Source organism: Megalops cyprinoides, chromosome 21, assembly GCF_013368585.1.
Source record: "Megalops cyprinoides isolate fMegCyp1 chromosome 21, fMegCyp1.pri, whole genome shotgun sequence".
Taxonomy (NCBI): Eukaryota; Metazoa; Chordata; class Actinopteri; order Elopiformes; family Megalopidae; genus Megalops; species Megalops cyprinoides.
Window position 1 is genome coordinate 25,682,851 of NC_050603.1, and position 23,753 is coordinate 25,706,603.

The 23,753-nt window shown below is 38.9% G+C and overlaps 1 protein-coding gene across 1 annotated transcript in view; it reads right to left on the reverse strand.

Annotated features, from left to right (window-relative positions):
• LOC118796418 overlaps positions 1–23,753 on the reverse strand; it is a 98,677-nt gene that overhangs the window by 21,947 nt on the left and 52,977 nt on the right. The window lies entirely within an intron of this gene.

Below are 23,753 nucleotides of genomic sequence, written 5' to 3' on the forward strand. Positions count from 1 at the left end.
GATGGCTTTTATTTATTTATATTTTTATTTGCTATTTATTTATATTTTTACAAGCACACAAAGCAGCTTTTAGCTGAATCAATGAGTCTACCAGCACTCCATCGTCCTGGGAAGAGAAAAAAAAAAACAAAAACAAAACAAAACTGCCTCCTTTGCAGTTATAGCATTTTGATAGTCAGCATAGTTAATGAGTTTTATGCTATGCTCTTATGGACATTACATTTTCTTATTAATAAGAGCTGTTAATCCAAGATCAGCAATACCTCTCTTCTTCCTTCTCTGCAAAGATAAGAAGTTCACAGTGTAACAGGGACATGGCAAGATAACCAAGCTAGCTACCACACTGTTTTTCAAGATTTCAAAGTTTTTATTGTCATGTGCACAGTAAAGAAACAAGTTCCCTGTACAATGAAATTCTTCCTTTGCCTTCCACTTATGAGTGCCGTTAGGAGTTCTTGTGCAGCAGTGAGCAGACACCTGAGCAGAAACAAATATCTTTTTAGTCAGACTTTAATGGATAGGCTGCATCCTCAGATTAGATTGAATACTGTATTCTCCCAAAAGGAAGTATGCTGGCATTAGGTCATGCAACCTTTTCAAGGAAGCTGCCTAAAGTATTACAACAAATGCAAATGTTGAGATGGTGTGCACTGCTTGTTAGCGTTATTATTATTATTATTATTATTATTATTGGCTTTTGCCAGTAGCTGTTGCTCCTGATTTGACATGTTCAGCTGGCGCTAAACAGTGGTACTCCAAGTTGGGGCAGTATTAGTATTTAATCAATTAATTAGTCAATAGTCAACTGGACTGAACCTCAGCTATACTTTACTCTTTCTCACACACACACACACACAAAGTACATCCCATCTGACAGATGACACATTGTTTAGGATACTAGAGAACAAGCGATCCTAATTACATTGTCGTCATCTTAAATGAAGTTAGGATAATGAAAGGGCCCCAACTCCATCACATCCTAATTAATCGTCCTAACTATTAGCATTGACTGCAGCGAGTCCATAGACACACAAACATGGGCATCAGCTGCAAATATCAAGCGAGATAGCAGTAATGTCATTTATCATTTGTGGTGATACCAAGACATGTTATCATTAACACTAGCTGGTTAGCTGATCATCTGTCACATGTTTACATGCTCGGTAATATTCCAATTAAAATATATATTTTATGATAATGGATGAATATGCTGTTGTATTGATACTGTAAATTTAAAACGAGATTCATATTATGTTAATAGCTTAAAAAATGTTGAAAGATATGTGCTTAAAATGCATGATATCTCAGTTACCAGGAATTATGCTCAATACTTTCCAAAAGACTGTAAACGCAGGTACACTTCTCAAAGTTGGGTGTTGGTGATGTTGAGTGATGGGAATTGTAGTTGATTCATCTCTCCCAGTACAGGATTTTCTCTTTAATCAAATATCTTCAAGAGAAGAAAAAAAATGCCATGCTTTCAAGATCCTGTGGTTTTTTAGTCTCCTCAAGAGGTAGTCGGGAATTCAAAGATGATTACAATTGGAATAAAATGCAGACACATGTATTTCATGGGATTTCAAATTTAGGAAGGCCTTAATAAGGACAGAATGGCTGAAATAAGATATACTAACATCAAGGTAAGATAGGATTTCCTGCTTTAATATCATCCCTGATTCATACATTGAGGCTAAAATGCTTATCTATCTTACCTATCTTAGGGAACAACTTCATATAGTGAGGGAACATCTCAATATCTTAAGGGGACACTGTAATATCTTGAGGGAAAGACTTTATGTCTCAAGACAACTAAATGTTTTACATGAAGGAGATCCTTACAATGACTTGTGATACACATCTTGAGGTCTTGAGGTATTATGTCACAGGAATGTTGTTCCCTCAAATATTTTTGTCTCTTTGTCCTCTGTAGAAATAAACCTAGATTTTCATCGCTAACAAAAGTTTTGTTGAAACTTAAATATTAAATGTAAGTATTGAACAGATTAAGAAAAAAAGTTTAATAATAAAAAGAAATCAAGGTAACAATCAAAGGGACAAAAATATTGAAGTAACACTAGTATTTTATTAATGTTTTGTGCCTAAAGAGAATTCATCATATTTTCTAATATGTGAACTTTATGGGGGTCTCTCTGTGTGTCCTTGGTGGAAAAAACAAAGCTCCACTGAGTACTTCTTCTGTTACATTCCCACTTTGTCGAACGCAGCTGGACATGCTCCGTTTCAAACCTGGTACTATTTGCCAACACAAAGACATACTGAGTCTAGTAGCCAGCTGCCACACAGTTTCTGTACTGTATATTTTCTGTGTGCTTTAGGTTTGGGTGGTTCATGTTTCAGAGAGTAAAAGGTGGATTTTTTCTTAAACAGTGATTAAACATGACCTGTGACATAAAAATCAACAAGCAAACAACAGCAATGTTCTTATCCTTTCCACAGCAGACGCTTTCTGCAAAGCCCTTATCAAGCTTACAGCCTATTATGCTTCTCCCTAAGTCTTTGTCATTTCATTGTCATGAAAAAAATGTTTTCTGTATATCCCTTGAAGATTTTTACTAGGCCTTTGGTGCAGGGCTGTCTCACGCATAGAGGAAGTCTCTCCCCTGATCTTCAGAGGTATGACAGTACCTCAGATCAAAGGAAATAATCAAGAAGGATGGCCTCACTTAATTGCTTTCAAGAACCATTTCAAAACACTTCTCTTCCCTGTGGAAAAGACAAGATTCCCTTTTTAATTGCAATCTCATCAATTACACATGAATTCATGAAAAAAGGAGTCAGCAATATATAAACAGACTTAGAAACCAAGAAATGTCAACATCAAAATTGAAATAAATAAATGAGATATCCAGGCAATAACTTGGTTAATGCCTACTGGCTCTTTGTAGGAGACACTCAATAGTTCTTTATTGCACTGGGTTGTGAACTAATATGCACTATAACTTCACCAACACTTACAAGAATATATACCATATTACAAGACAAATCCATATTTCAAATTAATGTGAGAGGTTTGGACCATGACATTCAGGGTTGAGTGCATGTGGAATGAGTACTTTAGATGCAGCCACAATAGGTGAGGACTTAAGCCAGAGTGGAAAAAACCACTTGAGAAGATGTCTTTTTGACAAAGGTTGAAGCCTCATACCTCAGGATATCTTAAAGTGGATTTCCTTCAGCTCCTCTATTGTTAAATGTTCATCCCCAGTTTTGTCAGGATGAAGGCTTTGTGAATTTTTGTCATGTCATTATTGTTGGTAGCAAAGTTAGGAGTAAAGGTACTTGATGAACCTGTGATGACCCTGAACCCAAGGAAAAGTTCTGCTGGGAATTTATTTCTACAGTGGTGATATGTTCCTCACATGCCTCTAGTCCTCACTTTCCCCCTAGTGGTGGAAGGAGCTGCATGCACCCTTGAAAAGAACAGAACCAATCACAATCTTTTTCTGGTTCTTAAAACCACAGCATATGTCTACTACTACTACTACTAATAATAATAGTAATAATAATAATCATAAGAAGAAGAAAAAGTAGAAGAAGAAGAAGAAGAACCAGTGATTCTCAAACCACAGTGGCTAAGAAAACATTATACTGAAAGAAAATTATACTGAAAAAAAAAAAAACAAGACACATCAAGCTTGGTCACTACATTCCAGAACACACAAAAGCCTGACTGTCCCTAATGTATTCTACTTTAACTGCACTCTATCTTTGAAGGATCTGAAAAAATTAAAGAGATACCATTTGCAAAGACCTGTAACAGCACTGAACTCTATCAAAACATTCTCAGGTTTATAAGGTTTGATTTATGTATTTGTATTGCCTAAATAAATGCAAAAACAAAACAATCACACATATCAGCCACATCTTGCTAAAGATGAAGTTGTTTCTCACATTTTTGCTTCTGACATGGCAGTGTAGTTTTCTCTCAGTGTGCTATGTTCATAAATATGAACCTTGTGAAAGCATTTTTTAACATGGTAGGTGTATACCATACCATACAATACAGAACAGCTAATACATCCAGCTGGATTATTGTTAACAATCCCTGATAATGATTTATTTAAAAGTAAATATGGCACATCTGAGTTAGCTGTCAAGGCTCAGGCGAGGACTCAGGAGCGGACCACGTAAGTTACAGGTTCCGTGCGACTTTATTAGGAAGATGACAGCGTAGCGAAAATGAAAACAGGCAGGGCCAAAAACCAGGCAGACAGTCCGTGGGCAATTCCGGGGAAGGTGATCGTGGAGTCAGGCAGAGTCAGGAACCAGGCAAGCAGGCAATCAGGCAAACAGGGCAAAAACGGCAGGCAGAAAACCAAGGTCGGGTGCAGACAGAATCGGAAACCAGAAAAACAAACAGGCAGGAAAAAATGGCGGGGACGAAACAGGAAAGACACACTGTAATGAACTAGCAACGAGACATGAAACAAATGGGGAATATATAGGGCTGGGGTGACGAGGAGATGGGATGCAGGTGAGCAGACAGGCAGGTGAAGGTAATGAGGAAATCAGGCGGGCGGGGACCAGGCTGGGAGCGGGGTGGGGCTAGAACACAAGGAAAACAAAAGCACATGGACAAGGAAAACAAAAACACAACAGCTAAGGAGGCGGGGCACTGACATTAGCAAACTTGTCTGGTTAAAATGAACGAGGATAGGAGATGGGATATATTGTTAGACAGTTATACATAATGTATCATGTTGTTACATACCTAGTTTGTTTGTTTAAAAATTAATAAATGAAAAGAGATCAACCCAGAGATCATCATCTTGATCCCTACATTGACATACTATGCTGTCCTTCTTGTGTCAATAACATCACTAAACACACCAATTGACACTGCATACAATGTTCTCTACTCAGATATTAATGAAATCGATCATAGAAGCCAATAAAGAGAAGATTGGAACAGAAAAACACACCTTTGATGGTTTTACTCCTCTGTAACATAGCTCTCTAGTAGTACCTCCAGTAATGCTATGTGGTGTGGGTTAGAGTCTGTCAAAGATTACAGTTTGTGAGATGTTACCAAGACCATAGTCTTATCAAGGCCAATCTTCTCAGACCAAGATCAATACCAGCTCCAGCAATGTCGGCTTTACTGTGGACTCAAAAACTAAGACCAGGAGATTCTGGCAAGCAGTTAACTGTGGAATTCCCATGAATTTTTAAAGAATTCTACATGACTATACTCTGTATTTGTCAGAATTCCCCTCTGATTGCCAATTTATACAGGAATTTGTGAAAGACTGCCATATGTTCTGAAAGTCTTTTCAGTTGCTGCTCTGAGATCAACTGTTCAGCCACAAAAATAAGAACAGGTACATTAATTAGACAACAGTTTTGCAAAAATATTCTGTATTAGTTTGCTCACTCGTTTCATTGTTGGTTTGCCCAGACTATCTGTGAGTTCATCATTCCATGGTTTATGTTGCTTTGTTCCCCTCCTCCCTCAGCCTTTTCCTATTTTTTTTTTCCATGCATAGAAACCAGAGCTGAGAATCAGACAATTACTAAGCATTACATTGCAGACAAGTCATAAAATTAATTACTTTGCAAATCACATCCAGGGTTGATTGATTGGACAAGATATATAATTCCCATACAGTACCAGTTTAATCAAATTATGATTGATTCATTGTCATTTTACAACAGAATTTATGACTATCTTCTTCAAGAAAGATCTGCTTAAAAGACTGATTTGAGAATCTCTGGGTCTGGAGATGTCAGGTATGTTCAACAGTCACAGCAATTTACACAGATCAAGGAGAGTACACTAAACAAATGTTCACTTTAGTTTTCCAACTATCAGAAAATAGAAGATATTAAACACACATTATACACTGTGCATCTGTAAATAAAACAAGCCTGGGTGTCATCAAGAAAACAGAAATAGATAGAATTACATTGACTGGAGCAACACAAATGATAAGTTAATTTGTGGAGGAAAAATGGTTATGAGAGAACCACGGATGCTCCTTTCATTAAACTGCATTAAAATGAGAGCATTGAATCTGCTCTGGCATTCAGTTGTGAATTAGGGACTGAGTAATTTTACATTACATCAGGGAAAAGCACATTTAATGCTTATTGGAAATCAATCACCATTTCATCATGGGTTATGGGTATATATAGTTATCTTCTAAAGAGTTGATGTGATTATTGGCTCTCCTATTTAAAACAGAATACAACATCACTGTCTAAAATGTCTTAAATCGCAGTTTATAAATCTATTTACAATTGCCATGTCAGGAAAAATAAAAACACTCAAACACTTTACTAACTCAAAATAGTACATTTTGTTGTGACAGTCCTGACTGGGACATGGGCCTCTGTGTTTAGTAGGACTGACACACTCTGTTAACAGTGACAGTAACAGCCTGCTTTTGATGCTGTTGTGTGTTTGTTCACATGTACACATATGGTTGGAGAGAGGATGCTCCCCTCGTCTACAAGGAATAGACCTCATTGGCAATGAATGCATTCATTAAAGACAGGTTATATGAGGCTTCATATTGTCCTAAGGTTAGGTAGACAAGCTTATTTTTGCTTGATTTTTTTTTTAAATAAAACACATTGGTTTTTCAGTGGTAGCCCCCAAATTAAATGCCATATTTGGTTTCTTTCAAGCCAGAAATGTAGTAGCATCATATTTCGTATTTGTGTACTACTATACTAGTAATAGCAATAGTATTCAAGCTACATGTCTGGGTCAAACACACAAATTGATTCTTCTGAGAAAATTCTTCCTTGCCTGTTCACCAGCCTACTGAGGCCCTTAAGCTTATCTGTGCTGATACACGTACTGCAGCCCCCGACTCCCACTAAACTGGTTAGCTAGCTCTATTTCATGGCTAAGTTCCACAAATCATACAACATTGCATACAACAATGGTCATTTGTTTACTAAATATAACATCTATAAAGGCAAATAGAGTGGTGCCCATTGTTTTGTGTATTCACAAATGCTTGTTGCTACATCACAACACGGACATCACAAACCATATACTCACTTCAGTTCCTGGTTTTATGCAGTCAAGGTCTGGGCGGAAATGTGTGCATGTTCATGTCTCTGTTTAGACTGTGGGGTAGGGTAGGTTATTGCTGAGGGGAGTGTTGCAGTTTTTGTGTTATATTTGTTCATATTGAGTTCTTTCCACAAGATTTAATATTTGTCATAATACATTCATATTATTCTGAGCTTAATTTCCAATGTTTTAAGTATCCACTTTAATTTTCTTCATTTCTCTTGCACTAAAAGTGGCTCTTCATAATAAGCCTTGGTAAATTATTACAAATAAATTCACTGGATAAAGTTAAAAAAGATCAGTTAAATTTTTTGTTAAATGTGTGTATATATGTGTGTGTGTGTGTATGTGTATGTGTGTATGCATGGGCATAAATTACCGGCCAATACAACGCCCCCCTCATATTCATGGAGACCTCAACCCCCCCAATGTTCAACCCAAAGTTACGCCCTTGTATGTGTGTGTGTGGGTTCACAGGCAGGGGAGGCATAGTGATATGCCTATCATAGATGATCGCATGCAATAACGTCATGAGAATTCAATGCATATGTGTCTTATTGATACATGCTCCCATGTAATACCAGCAAGGACCGGTGAAGGGCACATGTCAGAATGCTACTGAAATATCAGTGAGTGCAAGGGCTCTGAAATCTCAGAAGTGCCTGAGTAATAAGAGACTGACTGTCATGTTCATACTGCCTGAAGGCAAAACAGGAAGTGCCAACACGCCCTGACAGTTTTTAAGTGGGGAACAGTAGATAACCTAGGGTAAAATGTAGTATTCAATTAACATTTCCATTTCCTTGATAACTGCTAAAATGTGGCCAAGAGTGTCAATGTAGCCTAAAAACTTTCCTGTGAAGTTATAAACAGTAACAACAAATCTTGAGATAACAAGACCCCCCGGACCCCCATATGTCTTTGACTTGACAAACATTCTTCACATTCAGAAGAACACTTGTGGTTTCATACCTTAGGAAGGAAATATACGCTGGTGTTGTGAAAGCTTTACAACTGTCATTTCATGTTGCTATTAAAAACAATCCTTTCAGTATTTTGATCATGTAGTCAGTAGTACTTTACATTCACTGAGTTCCACACAGTGTAGTTATACTTTAATGAATTAGGTAGCAAAAGTGTAACTGCACACCATTACATAATAAACATAATGTAATTGCTCTTCATAGGTTCAGTAAGTTAGTTGTGTACTTAAATAATAACATACCTTTACACAAAAACTACATTGTAATTGTTAGTTAAGGTGTAATTACACTGGTACATTGCAATAATGTAAAATGTAATTATGTATTCTTTCACAGTAGATGCAGGCTGTGAAGCTCCAAGTATTGAAGTATGAAGTCAGCCCTGACCCTGTGAATATAGCAGAATGCTCTTTGTAACACAACATTGCTGCAGGTTTGTTAACAACATTTTAGTTCATTTCCTTAACAAGTGTTCTTGTTGTAAAGTCCTGGTTTCAATCTAAAGAATGCTTTTGGAAGTGAAATATATGCTTCTCTGGCTATAATATGTGAAGATTTATTTTTAAATTATTCCCTCCAAAAAATAAAATAAAAGGTTAATTGCTAGAAAAAAGAACTGTCCATTACATTTAAAAGCTGACACACTTGCAGACTTCAAGCAAAAATTGTCTAACCTGAGATTGCCACTAACTTTTGATGTATAGTGATCTATATTCAATTCAATAGGAACCAATGACCCATAGCTGTCATCCATTAGCCTTTTACAGCTTTCAGTAATTCACACATACAGTACATCCACAATACATTTCTATCATTTATATTGCAAAAGGTGCTGCACAGATAAACAGACTAAATCACCAAACACAAGACAATATGCCATGAAGAGTGTTGCTATAATATAAAATGAGAAGTCACACTGTAAACAGATATTTTAAAATCATAAAAGCAAAAGCCACTCCATAACTAACATGGAGAGATTTCATTTTGGCAGACTATTCCTGTAAACAGGACTTTGCAATAATGTGTTCAGAGATTGATGTAAAATCAGCCAAGTTGATGCCAAAACAGCTCACCCATTTGCATTGAAAACAATGTGAAATTTCGGCAGGCACCCTGGCCTGCACTGTCATTGAAATGCAAAGGTAGGACATTTCATCAGCCTCTGTCTCTCCACAGCCAATGCTGTACAGAGACAGGAAAGGTTTAAATGACATTAAAGAATCGTTGGCTTGTATCAGGAGACATCAGAGCAGAAAATCCCTTGTAAAGACAAACTCCACAGTTAAAGCCCTTTAATTGAGGATTAGAGCGTTCTCATGGTCAGAGCAGTAATCTGAATTTAATCCAGAGGAAACACGACCTGACAATTAAAACTGAGGAATGGGGAAGAGCCACCAGGGTAGAACTGAGACCTGACAAAAGTAAAACATTGTCTAGGTAAAGACACACAGTCCTGGAAAACCACACAGTAGAAGGATTTCACAGAGTTTAATTAATGTTGGTCTGCATGAGCACTTCCAATACCGGAATTAGTGTGTTGGTGAGTACCCTCAATGCTACCATCTCTCAAGATTCCATTGTTTTACAAATTTTATTTGATGGCAGTATAATATGCAGTGGTTTTATTTTTATTTGCTGAAATAAAGTCATGTATAGTGCAGTTCCATTAAGCAAAACATTGTGTGTTCCAAATGCATCATGTAAGCATGCACTGCTGCAGTGTTGATTGCTGTCTTTATCCTGTCCTACTGTCCATTGAAACATAGTATTTTGTATAGAATAGAATGTGTTTTGGCATATTAATTAGCAGGGTACTGCCCATGTTAATCTGTATTGTGCAAGCTGAACAGACAGATATAAATACATTACACATTTACAGTTTCAATTTTTTCTAATAAGGTATCTTACAATGCTAACTGATCCATTCACATGCAAGGACATTTTTCAGTGAATGCTGGTTTTACTAACTGATGTATACAGCTTGCCCGGTCCTCTCCATGGTTATTTTATGTAAAATTCCAAGAGGTGTACACTGTTGTGTATGACCTAAGACAAATATGTTGTTGGGCAAATGTATGGACCCTCCATGAGAAATAAAAGACTCATTTCATTGCATATTTGATGGGGGACCCACATACCTTAGATGTTTATTATGCAGCCGGATATTTACTGGAGTTATTGAAGCATAAAACAGTAACCTATACCTGTTACTTTATCACTGCACTGCACTGATTTCAGTGCACCAGGTGCAGAGCAAAAGATCATTCAACATCTTTGTGAAGACATTGACTTTAATGTTCTACTTTCTGCTCTGAGGAGCAGACTGCAGTATAGACCAGTGAGAACATGCACTGATGATGATGATAACAATGGTGGTGGGAGTAGTGATGGAGTCCAGAATATTGGGATGGGAAAGATGGGATTGGGTGTCTCACCTCCATCACCACCAATGTGTAGCACTGAAATGAATGATGCTGTCAGGGCTCAGGCAAGGACTCAGACGCAGATCACGATAGCTTCAGGTTCCAAGCGGCTTTAATGAAATTGTCAGACTAAATCGCAAATACTGAACATGCAGTGTCGAGACCAGGCAGGCAGATTGTAGGCAAACCGGGGCAGAAAACAGGAACAGGCACGGTCGGGAACCAGAAGGGCAGGCAAATCAGGCAATCGGGACAAGGCGGCAGGCAGGAACAACATCTAGGCACAGACAAGGTCGAAACAGGAAAGCTATTAGCGGGAACAAAACAGGCACGAAACACTGCAATGACAAACATTGCAAACTGGCAAGCAGGGTAGATATAGGGCTGGGCTGACAAGGTGATGGGAAGCAGGTGGGCAGGCTGGCAGGTGGAGGTGATGAGGTAATCAGGTAGGCGGGGATGGGGCGGGGAGGGGGGCAGGGCTGAAACAAAAGGAAAAACAATAAACAAAAGCACATGGACCATACAGACAGATGGGGAGAACATAAACACAACAACTAGGGGGCCGGAGTACTGACAGATGCACGGGAGCTGTTTTGTCCCAGAATGCTCACAGCACATTGGCTGAGAGGGAGAGAAGTAGATTTATATATCTTTTTATCCAGATGATTAATACATGTCCACAGAAAATTGACTTGACAAGAAATAGATGGGCACATTGACAGAGCCAGCTTGGCAATTTGGCCAGAATACCAGGAAACCCTAACTCTTTGCAATAACTGCCACAGAAAACATTTTTAAGAGGAAAAAAGTCCATCCAACATTTTTTATTTACCAGAGAGCAATGCATTGTAGAATCCTCCCATCTCTGTGGGTTTTTGCTAATAAAGCTGCTTGTATTCCTCTGTTTTCATCCTGATTGAAATCACTAGGTGATGGACTTCAAAAGAGAGCAAAGTCAAAACCATAGAAGCTATGGATGGCAGGGTGTGCAGGTGTGGTATATTTTAGTGTTGTGTGTTTAAGTGTGTAGGTGAGTGATTAGAGATCTGTGCAACTGTGTGGGCCCAGATGCTGATCTAATTCATACTAAAATATAAAATGACAGTATGATTAAGTTTCTTGTGTTTGTAACAGCTGAATGTCAAAACAAAAGAGTTTATGTGTTTGACTGAAGCATTTTTGAGCATTGCATTTTGAAATTTGACATTAGAGGGCATCAAGTTTTGTTTTGACTCCATTCCATGGTGTGTTGCCCAAACCAAATGTAAAGCCCCTTGTGTCTCTCTTAGAAGCAGTAGATCTGAGCTACCTTCTTTAATAAACTGAGGCGTAACCTGGTCAGGATTCCATCTTAGCCACTTTCACCCCACCAGACCCCTGAGGAAAGAAGACCTGGAGCTGGATGGCCCCAGCCAATCTAAATCCTGTCAGGGAGATAAGCCATGCCCTTGTCTTGACAGCACTGTGAAACCTGAACCCTTGAATCTCGTGTAATTAACATTTATGCTGACACTGGAATATATAAAAGAATTGATATTAATATCGTCAAGTACTTTCCATAATTTTATTATTCACCTGATGAATATATTGTTGTATAATGCAGAAATGGTTATATCTGAAAGGATAGTGCACTCTTTTAGTCATGGTGTTGAAGGAAAATCTCTTAAATCAATGACAATGGGTGCCATGTGCCATGTGATTTGTGAATATGATGAATCTTTCTATAACCATAATGATCACAACCTGTATATTGGAGAACCTCCAAATTCTCATGCGCAATTTCTTTTTTAAATTGCAAAGCACACTCATAATGCATCAATCAGGGTGTCCACAGTAATTCTGCCGGGGTCCCTAAAAACTAATGCCTAAATGAAAAAATACATTCTGGAGACTGGCATAAGAAAATAGTTTTAAACATAAAACACCAATGTCAACTGGACGCCTTAACCCCAGAACCCAAAAGCCACGAATTTCACAGATGAGCTTACCTTAGTCTCTGCAGAATAACTGTCATTTTTCCATGTAGAAACTTCCTTTTCTTGCCATGCACAGAAGGCATGTAATGTGTTGAATATTTCATCAGTAAATGTAAAATTGGCTCCGCAATAGCAGTAGAAAATCTGTCAGGCAGCACAGGCTAGGACTCAGTCGCAGACCCAAAAGCGTGAGGGTTTCCGGGCAGAATAGTGAAAACACACGGCAGGATCGAAAAACCAGTTCACAGGCAGGGTCAAAACCAGAGAGGCAGTCCAAGGGATAATCCAGAAACGGGAAAGTCAGAACGGGCAGGGTCGGAAAACGGGAGGGCACGATCGGGCGAACAAAGCAAAGCGGCAGGCAAAAAATGGAGTAAAAAACAGGCAGGTCGAATCTCGGAAAAACAGCGAACAATGATAACGGCGGGGACGAAACAGGTAGAAACTACTGCTACGAACTAGCAAAGACTGCACAGCAAGCAGGGCATATAAAGGGACAGACCGACGAGGGGATGAGATGCAGGTGCGCAGGTAATCAGGCGGAGACAGGGCGGAGAGAAGGGCAGGACAGAAACACAAGGGGAAAAAAAAGAAAAAACAAAAGCACAGGGCTAGGAGGTGGGAGCACTGACAAAATCTGCCTTTTTGCATTACACACGGTCCTCTCTTTTACTTCAAAAAGAACTCCAATTCATCACTGTTCAATATCTCAGTCATTTCAGGGTGGTGAAACCTCTTTTCTATGTAACGAAAACCTGAGTCTTACACAGTGTACAATTAGATGCTAATAATCAACAGAGCTCTATGGAGACATAATGTCTGCCTAATGATAGCTGTAGTGTATGATGTGAGCCTGACCAGACAAGACCAAATTCGATGATTATTGAGGAGGGAGATTCAAGCCAATGCATTTTTTTCAATAAGCAAAAAACACTTTTGTCATATAACAGGCCATATCAAATTCCACATGCCATGGTCAGGGCTGCCACTCCATAGAACCTCCTTCAGACAACATGATACAGAACAAAATGATACTTGGAATGTGCAGATAGCTATTACAGATCCTGAGTACTTTGTCTAAAACTGAGAGGAGTTCAAAACCTCAAAAAGCATCAGAAAATAGGACATGGTTTCTATGGTTAAATAGTTTAAACACATTTTACTCTGTCATAAAACAGAAGCCCTAGACAGAAGAAACAGTTTTAACAATAAGCACCTCCATAAAAGTGAAATTTAAGTAGCAAATACAGAACCGATGTATATTTTCATTTCATTCCAATCATTCTTATTATTCATGTGTCCACTGTTCCTCCAAATCCAGCCAGCCGAAAATTTGATGAAAACCAATGAGGTGAAAGTCTTAACTCCAATAATACCACAGAATTGTGTCACCAAAGGACCTGGTTTCAATAGACAGTAAAGGCATGTGATACTCATTATTCCACAGATAATAATCAAGGACAAAATTGTGCATTAAAAAAAATAAAAATGGAGATTCATTGCAATGGAGTCATTGTCACAATATACTGGCACAGGAAAGGCTGCCTTTTAAAGGATAAGGAATAATAAAATTAAAACAAGTTGACTAGGCCTAGAAGGGTTATACCTCTATGTCCCAAGAGTACGTAAATTGTGATTTTATCTTTGAATACAGCAAATATTTCCCTTTATATTTGGGTGAAAATGTGTAAAATGGTAGCTTTCCTCATCTATCTGGATCAGCAAGCAGTTCACTGCTAAGCAAATACATAAGGTAATAAAATGGAAGTGGAACCAGGTACAATTCATAATGGATTCCTTACTATTGAACTCGCAGAAGACATCAAAGCCCTTTCAGCTAAGTAGTCTTGAAGTCTCATGGGTACATAATTCTCTATTTCTGGAACAAAGCCACAGCTCTTGTAGTCAGTTCCACAGAAAATGTGAACAACAGGATGAAACAACTACATATATTAAGTGAACACAAAGACTTATTCTTTTTTCTATTGAGAGAAATCATACCTTTTGCCTCAAGTAGTATTTCAAAGGTTGTTTCAGCTGTCAAATGGAAATACCAACAGAAATAAGGAAGTGACAAGAAGCCTCTCGCGAATTCTTTGGGGAAAATCTTTTCATATTTACTGAAATAAAAAAATCAAACTTCTGGCCAAAGGTCAGCAGACCTATGCATTTGTTAAATCTTGATGATTCAGTTAAAGTTACCTAGTTTATCATTGTAGCTTCCATTATCTTTTTGAAATGTACACTCATCTCCCTTATTAGGAAACAACAGCTATGGAACACTTTTTTAGCTTGTCTCTATACTCCAGGTTAGATTTACAGACATTTGTTGAATTCAGTTCTTTTTCTAACAACCAGATCTTTTAAACAGTATTGTTGTCTCAGTGCTCAGTGACGCATAAATGCTTATGATACAGTAGACCATTATGCACTTGATGAAAACAATTGAAAGTCAACGTAAACATTCCTTTTGTTGGCATTAATGCCTCCAGATAACTGCATCTGCAACTTCCCTCTGGAACCTTGATATGTGGTAGGTTAATCCCTCCAAATCTGTCTGAAGAATTACCAGACGTTCATGAACTCCAGAAGACATTTTGTACAATTTGCTCCCTTATTTGCTACCTCTTGCTCAAGCTATAAGCTCTTTGGCTGTTCCTCCAGTATTCCCTCTGCTCTGCAGAGGGATGAGTTACAGCTGCTGCCCTACAGTCATTGCTCAGGAATAGCTGGCAGTGAAAGGATTTTGTCGAAAAGTGGCTGTGGAGTGTCAAAGTCCCTTAAATTTCAGACATGACTATTCACGTTTAGTCACAGTTTCCACTGTGGGACATGGATGCCCTGAAGTGGCTCACCCTGAAAGCAACAGAAAGATCGCCACCACAGACACAGTGCCCTTCTGAACTTTATCTTGGAAGGGGTGAATATGCTACCCAAGGAAGTCACCGTCATGATACTTGAGTAATTAGTGTTTCAGACTAATGGATCCTGGGTATGAATGACATCCTGGATGTGTCCCAATGCTAGAGGGAACTGTTATTTGGGGTGTGAGGGCTGCTACTACAAATTACCACCTTCCATCCCTTGCTACTGTGTTCCACTCTGACCCCTTACAGGAGTGTGCTGAATGTGACCTAGTGCTGTAGACCTCCTGCTCAGGAACAGAGGAGGTGGACAGCCGGTCCATCAAACCCCATGCTACCACCAAGTTTCCTGTTAGCTCCATGACCAGGGCTGGGGCTCATTGCATCCCACCAAAAGATTACCGATATACAAGCATGAAGAGGATTTTTGGAGAAACCATTGAATCTAATTCATCTGAAGTAATTCAGGAAACTACCAGCCCTTGGGCTACCCTGTGATTAGAGTGAGGAGGACTCACAGTGCCTGGAGGATATGTGTGGACTATGAAGAGTCTGAAAAAAGCTAAATTAGCAGATGAGTATTTGAGACAGGGAAACAACTTCCACCAGACAATTTTCAAGTTCATCTGAAGGCATTTCAAGGTTTGATATGGACTAGCAGCTTTTCTGCAGATGGGGGAAGACATCTAATGCCTGAGAGCCAAATGTCCTTGATGCACACTGAAGTGCAGAGAGACCCCAAGAGGTGGAGGGCTGTTCACAGCAGCCATTTCTATATCTGCCCCTTCATGATGCCAGAGGCCATGCTGCTGACCACCTCTCCCTGGTTACAGGCTGAGGAGCCACCACATCACCACATGACAGACAGTTCCTTTTGTGATCCAGGTTCCAAATGAAATTGCCACACTACATGTACAAATCTCTGTGGTGGGTTACCCAATACAGCCCCCAGTCATATCAGGAAGTGATGGTGTAGATCACTTTGCTTCTCCTGCTCTTTTATCCCTGTAAATCTAATGTAGCTGCTGTGGAGTAGACAGGATCTCAGCTGGCGTTAACGTGATGCCCAAAGGCAGCAACAATAAGGTGTGAACTGACCTTTACAGTGCTATAATCTGATAGTGGTGTTGTGTGCTATGCCAAGGAGTGCTCTACTTGTGAGTGAGACTGCAGGAATCTTACCTGAGGCACTGTATGACCCTCTTGAATAGGGAGGACAGGAAACTCACACCTACATTATTGAACCTCACTGTGTGAAGAATTTGCATGGCTTCCTCATCGTGTTTATCAAGAGGCAAACAGATCTGGAACAAATTCTGCAACGATGATTATTCAAACAATGTTTCCTTTATGTCTGCTTGTATCAAGGTATTAATGTGATGCACTTGGTCATCTAATATGTCCCAATGTGACTCCTATGCATTTTCATTCATACAGTATATACTTAATTGACCAGACTCCCAAAGTCCATTCTCACCCAGACCCATAATTTGTTGAATATCATCACAGCCACACTAACCTTTTTCCCATTATGATATCCCAAACTTTCATTCTCCTATTTGCCCCAGGCTTTAGTGAGCTTTTCCTTGACTCCCTCACCTTAATTTCCTTCTGTAATCAATTCTTTCTCGGTGCAGCTCACCTACCCTGTCACATAATTCAATTACTGCCTCTCTCTCTCATCTCAATCAACAGAAATCCAAGACATTGCTGCCAGGAGCAGATCCCAACCCCACACCTCCTCCTGCACTTGGGTTACCCCCTGCCAAATCATCTATTTCTGCCACTTCTCAACCACTCCATCAGCAGAATGATGCAAGCCATCCTGCCAATCACCAAGAGTTCCAGATGGTCACTCTGTAATAACCGCTGTAATTTTTATTGAACTACTTTGTATGTGCTTTTTGGACATCCTTTCCATTATTTCTCAGAAACCTGGGAATTTGCAACCCCACTCAAAAAGTATAGATCAGTGGGAAAAAGCCAGAGTGGCCTCATTAGCAAAACATTCAAACCTTTCTTCCTACTTAACTTTTAAGGGTTTCTATAGTGTTCATAATTCACCACTGCATCACTAATCTTAAACCCTTCCAGACACATTCACTTCAGATGTAATCATCAGCCACAATGGACTTTACCTCAGCAGAAGTGAGCAACTTAAAAGAAAAAGTTGTCAACTTTAATAAATACACCTCAAACAGAAGATGGCAAAAGTGAACGTTTTGTGGACAGTTATCTCTGTCAGCATTATTTCGCAACTATTTAATTTTTTCAGTCTATGTCAGAACTCTTTGTTGTGATTAATTGTTTCATGACAATGAGAGAGAGGCTGAACAAGGTTCATTGTGTGGAGATAAAATGTTGTGTATTTTGTGACGCGTACTGTAACCAGTACTGTACTGTAATGAAGTTTTGAAAACTGCATGAGAGTATTCAATTTTACAGGTGTTTGCTCAGTTCCCATGGACTTGTACAAATCCTGGTTTTTAATGCACCCTGTTTTGGCAATTTCTTCCAAGTTTTAGAAAAAAATAAAAAATAAAAACAGATATAAAACAATGGAGAGGCTATGCTTTTTGTTGTTAAGCATCATAATAATGATCACAACACAAAAAATACAAAATACAATTAAAACAACAAAATAAATTGGATACCCATGTGCCAAAAATGTAGAGCATGGCTCTATAACTAATATATTCCACCACCCTCCAAAGTAGTTTTTGCTGAGACTTAAAGCTTTCAAAGATATTTTTTGTATCTTATGAGTGAAAGCAATTACTGCTATTCCAAGCCATCTATCTCATGGGTATTCACAGTTACCCAGTGTTCAGAATTATTCAGGCAACACACACCTAACTCTTCAACAAATTAGAAACACCTAGAGAAATTTTTCATTTTTCAGTTCAGTCATTTTTTTGCATTCACTCAAGCTTGGCCTCCTAAGAAGCTGTGTATGCAAAATGTGTCTCATTTTTCATCCAAGTTATGTGTGAGTATTCACGGCAGAAGATAGGTGGGTGCTCTGATGTTGCAAATATCACTGGACCCATTCATAAGAATGGCATGAAAACAAGTGACAGTGTTTTGTTTCCTTTGGACATTATTGAAGCATTCATGCAGCTGGATTGACAGGAGGCAATGGTAGGAATTTAACTGCTTTCCTTAGTATGTCCAGATACATGCTCACACAGCATTTTTGCACATGACACACAGTGTAAAGATAAACACCATGTTATTTGAATCATACATAGTCTCTAATGAACAAGACCTTTTCTTTATTTTGTTTTGTGTTTTCCAATTGTTTAATATTTTTTTCATAGATATTTTGTATACATTCTCTAATTGAATCTACAATGTATTGCACACATAAAAAATATAAAAGTTGATCACTCATCCTTACTCTTTTGAGATGTTACAGTGAATATAGCAAATGTAGTCATGTGTAAATGTGTGAATAAATAATAAATTCAACATTAAACAAGTTGGGTAGACACTGTCATATTGTGACCACCTTCAAATTACCTTATGCATGAAGAAAGAATAGGTCACAAACAAAATGAATTATCCAAAGACTACTGTTCTACCACAAATAACCGAATGGCACATGAATATGGTCATATCCGATATATGACATTATTGCCCTTTAGCAGACACCCTTGTCCATAGCAACTTACATAGATTACTGTTTTATCCATTTATATAGCTAGATATTTACTGAGGCATTTGTGGATTAAGTACCTTGCCCAAGAGTACAACAGCAAGCACCCCATTGAGGAATCAAACCAGCAACCTTTTGGTTAGGAGCCCTGCTCCTTTCCACTACATGACACAGCTGCCCTACATGTTACTGCTGACAACACAGTTGCCAGTTTGCCTAATATGCTGGTTTCTTTTATTGGTTCCAATTACAATCAGGAGTGTTATGGAAAGGGGAAAAACCAACTGTGTATTCTGCTGCAGAGCTGCTACTTAAAAGGAACGCAAACATCAGAACTCCTGAGAGAGGTGAAGGGGGTGCTGACAACCTTACAGTGTTGTGAGCAGCTCATCTGGCTGGAGTGAAGAGCCCTCTTAGCTAGGTTTCATTTACTACTTCTCCTGTGGGCCTCTCTCTTCACCACCTTTCGCAAACAACAGCTAATGTGATTTGCATTAATATAACAATGCAAATACCAGGTGAGAGATGACTATGGCTGAGACACAGCTGCACACGCTTGTTTGGTGTTTCAGGTATAATTGTATATGTCTAATGGTGAGGCTGCGCAGAAGCTCACAGAGGTACTGTCCTGAAATTACTGGCTCAATACACTAGCAATTGGGAGATGTCATCACAGGTGGAAAAAAATAAAAAAACTGAGGAGCATTAGTAATTTCAAGAGAGTCTGATCAGGGCACAGAAGAGTAATAAGTGAGATTTGATATTCATTCTGTTTGATTCATGCTTTTGAATTTTACATTAATAAAATTGGACCCATATGGTTGATTGGTTTCTTTCCACCTGTCAGGAGACCCAAACGGCTGTGGAAATAAGTGACAGGAAATGACTGCAACATCTGTGCTGAATGTATTAAATGTTCTTGCTTTTGTGCACCTGAGTTTAATTTTTTGCTCCTACCAGCAAATACCAGCAGCAAAAAGCAGAGACTCGGGGCTGCTGGACAGCAAATTGGTAAGATGATCTGCTCTGACTGAATCACCATCCATTCAATCCCATTTAAAATTTTACTCATGGTTAAGGATAGGCAGTTACACTTTAGCTGGAAAAAAAAAATCAGGTAAGAGACTGTGAAAGGAAAGAATCAGGAAAGAGACAGTGTCCCCAGGTGCTGAAAGTGACTGAGCTGCTAGTATTGCATTTGAAATCTACTTAAAAAAACAGCAGAAAATAATAGCCTTACACTTGTATTGCTGCTATGATACCACTACTGCTAATTCAACTAACGTGTACTTTGGAATGTGCTTTGTCACTGCTACAAGAACAAAGCAATCTAGTCACACTCCAAACCTTTGTGTTTGTTTTGATTGAGGCCATGAGTCTAAGACCATTCCCAAGGCACCATGTGTCTGGGTTCACTGCAAGCAGATGCAGCATCCCACACAGCTCCCTGTGGTCCCCCCTTGCTTTACCCAGGTGGAACATTGTGACATCACCAACGTCCGATTTGAAAGGTGGCTTTGCAGTGTCGTCATCTGAGTATTATGTACAGTCACTATTTCATGTCAGCAGTGTCCGTATGTTTTATGGATCATATTTTTTTGCCTTCACAACAGTGGTTGAAGGTCCAAAGCGTAGCCCAGAAGAACAGCTTTAAAGAAACCAACCACTGAAATATGTATCCCCAGAGAAAATGAGCTTGTGTCAACAGCAGCCATCAACACTGAGTCCCTTAAGCTTTCTGCTTCAATTGCCAAACTGGAAAGGAGTTGTGCTTTACTCACAGCAGAGTTGACAGCATCACTGAACAACTCTCCATCTCCTGTGCAGGTATCTTTGGATGAAATCCATCTTATTGTCGACCTCATGGTCATCGCCTTGCTACCACAGAAACCTCAGACCATGGTGACTGGATTGACTCACCGGACACAATGCCCTCAGCTCTGAACGCAGGGAATGACGGCTTCATAATCAAGTTAGGTGAACTAGAGGTCTACTCTCTTTGCAGGACCTTGTGGATTATCAAAGTCCCTTAGGGCAAAATGTCCAGCCCCTGTTTATTTGTATGAGAATCCCATGTGGACATATTGGGTAAGAAGTCATTTGCCACCTCAACACACCTGTACAGGGTTTACCTTGCTCTAGGCCCAAAAGCTGAAGAAGCTTTGTAGGGCATTTGGACTTATTTTTGCTCCCTCAAACTCAGTATGTTCAGAGAGCAACAAGTCCAACTTGTTCCACTTGGAAAGGTAAGGATTTATTTTTCCTGAAATGAACACCGGTCCTACCAAGAGACACAGGTAATTCAAAATCATTACATTGTCCCTCCACAAGAAAAAAAGACAGAATTCAGGCTGTCACAGCCTTCTTGTTACTGCTTTTGAAGGGTCAAATTATAGTTTCAGTGCACCCTCACAGGCTGAGAATCTTTGCAGTGTCACACTGAAGCACCATGGAAGGCATGGCTGACTGGCTGATTAACCTGCAGTTTTCCCTCCTACTTGCAGGTTTATGTGGAAGTAATATTGATAAGGGGAATTTTTGTCTGGCAACATATATTTCCAGCTTTTAAAACAGAATAAATTAATTACATGCTAACTGGCAAGCTATAATTTACAGCAGTGTAATGGTCACTGATTAGTGTAAAAGAAGTAGCTAGGCAGCCAGCAAATACAGGAGTCAATTTTATGTTATCACATTTTTATTGTGCTTTTTGTTTATCCTTCCATTTGGAAATAGTGACCCTTATTTAATTATACTATATTTTCATATTTCAAAAATCAATGCAGCTGAATTAATGAGTGTTAAAGGAATATGGAGTTTCCTCTGTTTTCCTTGGATTGCCAAGCTACTCCCTAATAATCATGGTGGAGCTCATTCAAAGGCTTGCAATCACAACAATTTGCAAAAGGCCCAACCTGTAGATGTGCAGGTGTTAAGATTATGGTGGATGTTACTCTTTTTAAATTTTATGTCAGAATGCATTTTGCAATGGTATGGATTAGAATTTTTTGTGTTCATTTGTGGATTTTATGGGCTGATTGATGTGAAGTTTGGGGATTTTTTCTTTGTGTGTTGAATATGAGATCAGCAGAGTTACATTATTTTGAATGTCTCTTTGCAGTATTCCTAATTTGCGCAAAGGAGAAGCAGGTTATAATTGCAACATTCCCTGAATGTAATAGCTAATATAATCTCTTTCTCTCGCTGATTCTATCTGAATATTGTTCTTTCTCATTTTTTTCTCAATGCTCTGATTGCCCTGCATTTTGGCATGCTATTGTGTCTATACAGTATTGTTTTATCCTTGCCCTTATTGAACTCTTTTGCTATAATGAAGTGGGTAGATTTGTTGTATTATATACGAGTAGGTTGTAATATCTAAAAATTTAAAACATTCTTCCTCAGGTTCCATGTGAAATCTTATGCAACAAGAGCTCTTGTGGTAGGCTGGCCCTCAGCAATTTTTAAACCAATCACAATCTGTCAGGTTCCAAGAAAGCTAGCTATGTGCCAACCCCATCTCCCCATGGAGACCATTTACAGTTTGTGTGTGTAAACTGGTCACCTTCTGCTGAGCCATGTGTTTCTCAAAAACGAATGTGGAGTTTTCAAGTCAGCAAAGGACTCATACTCCATAAAACTGTGGTGCTATTTCAGTTTCCGCAATTGTAATTTAGCAATGCTTTCATTTACAGAGAAAATGACGCTTGATTATATTTAATCTTTTTATTAGGCTTCTTGTGACCCTTCATAACAGAGTGTGGATGCAAATTCAATTTTAAATGATATGGAAAAGCTACACAAAATTCAATTTCTGTTAATTTTGTCATAAATGCAATTACAATTTCAAAATCCATCTGGCTGTTCTCTGTTAAATCTCTCTCTTAAAACAGAGGTTTCTCCCATTTGATCAAAAATGTGCACCAACATCCCTGACTTGCTGGAAATAGATTTTGTCAAGTTTCTTTTGAGCTGAGACATCTATAAATGGGTGAGCCTTATAGATCTTTTTTGTTGGAGCAGGAGCAATTTGATCCTTCATTACTTTTGGTGATTGTATATGGCTTGTACTGATAACATCACATCTCGACATGAAACTGAGGTGCAGCTTTGGGTGATTGACTATGGTTAGATAGGATAATAGGTGAACCAGAGGAGTAAAGCAAACTACAATTTAAACCTACATGAATGAATAGAAATCATAACAATGTAGTAAGGTAACATTATGCCTTTGACTTGTTTTCTCAATTGTATTTAAATTAGTGTCTGCTGTTATTTTACTAAAGTAAAGAATTGCTGTCACAGGTATTTTAAATTAACATAATCAGCCTGCTGTGGCTGATTGCAATCACCCTTGTGAGAACTCTTGATTGTATTATAAATGAACCTACTCAAAAAACCCTTCATGAGATCCTCTCTGTGTGCTTATTGTGTGCTGTAGGATGTAGCTGAGTTCCCATAGCTACCTGAATCCACTCACAATCACCCTTGCCTGTAGTGTTCTAAGACAAGTTTGACCATTTCATCTAAGACAAGTGCAATATGCTGGAGTCACCAAAGTGAGGGATAACTCACATTTTCATGTTCACTTTTATGTCATTGTAGCAAAGGGCGAGAGCAGTCACCCCACCCGGCCTCGAACCCGGATCTAAGGGGTACCAACCATGCAACTTTGATCGCGACACCAAAGAGCCTGGCTCATTGGTATGGCAGTCAGTGCGCATACTCCACCGTAGTGACGGCACTCCGTCACACTGCCCTCCCCTTCGGGAAGCGCGCCCATGCACTTCACGCACCA